Here is a 4,452-nt window from a genome sequence, read left to right as displayed (position 1 = left end):
GGACCATCCGCCAGCACGTCAGCTGGCTCCAGCCAGCGGGGAAGCCGCAACCGCGCCAGCGGCAGCAGCCAACCCAGCCACAGCGGCAGACGGACAGACACGCGCAACAGCCGAGTCGTCCGGCGGCGGGGGCGGGGGCACCGTCCCGCGCCTCCGGCCCCCCATCAGAGAGGGGGGGTAAGAAGGGAGTGAGGTACTCCCGTTCAGCGTCTGCTCCACGAGAGCCGCCGAAGAAGCAAAGCCGGCCTTGACGGTTTGGGGGGGTGTGTGAAGGAAATAAAAAACGATTATTTCCCAACATGTTGTCTGAGTCATCAGTTACAAATGTATTTCACATATCCTCCACCCTGGGTGAACCAGCTGCCTATGACCTATCGGTTAATAGCCAGCAGAGTTCGTTACAAAAGCCTGCGCTATTTAATCTATCGATGAATAAGCGGCGGAGCACAGTAACTACACCAGCTGCCTCCAATCTGTTGGTTAGTAGGCACAGGAGTCGCTGCAGAGGCCTGATGGTTATGACTCTTCGGTTATTAAACCACAAACCTCGCGGCATTCCTCTGTCCGAGATATGCCACCGACACACGGTCACAATAAGCCCATGAGCGCCGTGGTAACGCCTCATGTGGATATCACTGCACACACCCCCATCCATCCTCTGAGCGTGTACGTGTCATGATGAGCGGCGGAGTGAAATGCAGCGTGTGGAGGTTTCCTCACAGCCCTTTCGCTCTAGGCCCACCTTGGGTTGCCTCACGGGCAGCGGCGGCGAGGGCTTTGGCGTGACTCGTCGTCATGACAACCACAACACATCTCGAGCATGTGCGCCCGCTCTCAGAGTGTTTCAGTGGCAGCGCGTGTTTCTGATGGACAGATGGATGAGCAGGCTGACCGGGCGCACCAATGTGCGTTCCAGGCGTCAGCAGCGGCAAACAACATCGCTTTGCTGACCAACTCGGTGGGGACGTTGGTCGAGCGATCCACCACCGTGGCTCCAGAGGAGTCTGAGGAGATCGCTAAAGCGGCCAGCACGGCGCTCAAAAAAGGAGGGCACCGTCCCGCACCGACGAAGGCTGCCTATGACCTGTCGGTTAATAGCCAGCCGGGTTCGGCACAAAAGCCTGCGCTATTTAATCTATCGAGTAATAAGCTGCGGAGCACAATAATTACACCAACTGCCTCCAATCTGATGAGTAGTAGGCGGCATGGTTCGCGACAGATTTCTGATGGTTATGACTCTTCGGTTATTAAACCACAGACCTCGCGGCATTCCTCTGTCCGAGATACGCCACCGACACACGGTCACAATAAGCCATGAGCGCAGTGGTAACGCCCCATGTGGATATCACTGCACACACCTCCACCCATCCTCTGAGCGTGTACACGTCTCATGATGCGAGGCGGAGTGATACGCAGCGTGTGGAGGCCTCCGCACAGCCCTTGGGTTGTCTCGAGGGCTTTGGAGTGGCTCGTCGTCATGACAACCACAACACATCTCGAACAGGCGCGCCCGCTGTCAGAGTGTTTCTCGGCGTGGCAGCGCCTGTGTCTGATGGACGGATGGATGCACAGGCCGATCAGCAGAGGGTACACCCTGCAGTTCTCCCCCCCCCCACAGTTCAAAGGGATACAGGTGACATGCCTAACATCCCGAGAACAGTGTCTTGCGCTCCAAGCAGAGCTACGGGAACTCCTGTTGAAAGAGGCTATTTCCAGGGTTCCCCAGTAGGAAGAAAATCAGGGGTACAACTCCCGCTATTTCTTATCCCGAAAAAGACGGGGGGAATGAGACCCACTTACTTCCATGTGCCATCATTCCGAAACACAGGACATTCCTGAGGTTTTCATTCCAGGGAATAGGCCGTCTGACGTTCGTGTGTAGAGACGGCGCTGCAGCCGCTACACAGAGGAGGAATGAGAGTACTTTTTACCAGGGAGGAAGCGGCTTTACAGACGGTACACTCATATCGCATCTGGCAAAGCGGGGTTTCATGATCAACTGGGAAAAGAGCTGTCCTGTTCCAGCCCAGAGTATTGTTTACCTGGGGGTGGAATGGAACTCAGCCGCATGAGAGCACGACTCTCACGGCAGAGAGTGGAAACGCTGACAGCTCTCCTTCAACGTGTCATACCACGCAGCGTGGTGACGCGGGAGAAGTCCCCACGTCCGGTCAGAGGGGGTTCCCCTGGGCAGAGTTACGTCACACACCTCGGTGTTCACAGACGCATCTCTCTCAGGGTGGGGAGGAACGTGCATGTCACATGTTTCCACATAAATGTGCTGAATTGATCTCCGTACGGAGAGTAATTCAGCACTTTGCCCCGTTGCTGCGGAATCAGCATGTGTTGATTCGCACAGACAACAAAGCCGCGGCGGCCTACAGGGCAGGACACACCGCCACTCATCCCCTGAGCGTGTACACGCCTCATGATGACAGCCGGAGTGAAACGCAGCGTGTGGAGGCTTCCTCGCAGCAGAAGAAGCCTCCACAGCGGCAGCGCCCCAGCGGCACGGCGTCAGGGCTCGCGGCAGAATTCTGCTAGTTTTAACCTGTCGGTTAATAAACTGCAGAGCTCGCAGCATTCCTCTGTCCGAGATACGCCTCGTACACACGGCCTTAATAAACACATGAACGCCGTTATAACGCCTCGTGTGGACAGCATACACACACCTCTCATCCTCGGGGCGTGTACGCGCCGCATGACGAGAGACGGAGTGAAATGCAGCGTGTGGAAACTCCCTCGCAGCCCTTTGCCTAAAAGTGTGAGGGGTGTCGCAGGCGTATGTCTCGGTGGAGCCCCGGAGAACATGCGCACTCCACCAGAGGAATTCCTGCTCCGCGGCTTTGCACGGAGGAATGTCAGTGGAAGATATTTGCACGGCTGCATCTTGGTCTTCCCCCTGTTCATTTATTCAATTGTATTTGAGGGATGTCTCCCTTTCCTCCGACGCACCCGGTACTGGGTGTCCTGTCAGAGTGAGTGACGTCAGGGAGCCAGCTGAGCGCCTCTCTCCTGCCTCTCGGCACAGAGAGCGCCCTTTCCCCTCGTAGCAGAGGGATGTCCCCTTCCTCTATACACTTCGTACGAAGTGTCTGGTCAGAGTGAGTGACGTCAGGGATCCAGCTGAGCGCTCTCCTGGCTGGCGCGGAGAGAGCGGCTGTTCCCCCTCGATGATCGCAGGACAAGGTGGACCTTCGTCTCTACTTCTCACGGCGGTCGGTATGTATTGTTCCCAGCCTTCACCCCGTCAGGAAAACAGGCATGTTTGCTATGTTCCAGGGACGGGGAGGCGCCATTACGCATGGCACACAGGCAGGGATGTGTTATTGAGGGTGTGTCTGTGCTTCCAGTGCCGGGCGGACCCAGTGGGGCGCAGACTACATCCTGCTTCGCCCTTAACCCAATAGCGATAGCCTTAGAGGGCGGAGCCATATACGAAATAGCACTGGGGTTACCTACTGTAACCCAGCCTCTATGAGTAATGGCCCTCTAAGCGCTGGGCCCACTGGCTCCACGAACAGCTGAAGAAAAGTTATATTGTATGGGAGCAGATTGCCGGGCCACCTTCCTATTTATACCGGAAGGAGGCCGAGGGTGGGGCCCACCGAGCGGGTGGGCGTGGACTACAAGTGTTTCAGTGCTGCGCGGGGCGCAGAGGGATAACCCAATAGATAGCCTTAGAGGGCGAAGCCATTACTCATAGAAGCTGGGTTACAGTAGGTAACCCAGCTATTTGTTAATGTTGTTGTTGTTTACCTCCAGGCCTCGGGACAGCATGGTGTTGCTAGTTATTTGTTATTGTTGTTGTTTACCTCCAGGCCTCGGGACAGCATGGTGTTGCTAGTTATTTGTTATTGTTGTTGCTGTTGTTTACCTCCAGGCCTCGGGACAGCATGGTGTTGCTAGTTATTTGTTATTGTTGTTGCTGTTGTTTACCTCCATGCCTCGGTACAGCATGGTGTTGCTAGTTATTTGTTATTGTTGTTGTTTACCTCCAGGCCTCGGTACAGCATGGTGTTGGTTAGTCATTTGTTATTGTTGTTGTTGTTTACCTCCAGGCCTCGGTACAGCATGGTGTTGGTTAGTCATTTGTTATTGTTGTTGTTGTTTACCTCCAGGCCTCGGTACAGCATGGTGTTGGTTAGTCATTTGTTATTGTTGTTGTTGTTTACCTCCAGGCCTCGGTACAGCATGGTGTTGGTTAGTCATTTGTTATTGTTGTTGTTGTTTACCTCCAGGCCTCGGTACAGCATGGTGTTGGTTAGTCATTTGTTATTGTTGTTGTTGTTTACCTCCATGCCTCGGTACAGCATGGTGTTGCTAGTTATTTGTTATTGTTGTTGTTGTTTACCTTCAGGCCTCGGTACAGCATGGTGTTGGTTAGTCATTTGTTATTGTTGTTGTTGTTTACCTCCAGGCCTCGGTACAGCATGGTGTTGGTTAGTCATT

This window comes from Pseudochaenichthys georgianus, unplaced genomic scaffold, assembly GCF_902827115.2.
Source record: "Pseudochaenichthys georgianus unplaced genomic scaffold, fPseGeo1.2 scaffold_1549_arrow_ctg1, whole genome shotgun sequence".
Taxonomy (NCBI): Eukaryota; Metazoa; Chordata; class Actinopteri; order Perciformes; family Channichthyidae; genus Pseudochaenichthys; species Pseudochaenichthys georgianus.
This window is presented reverse-complemented; position numbering follows the sequence as displayed.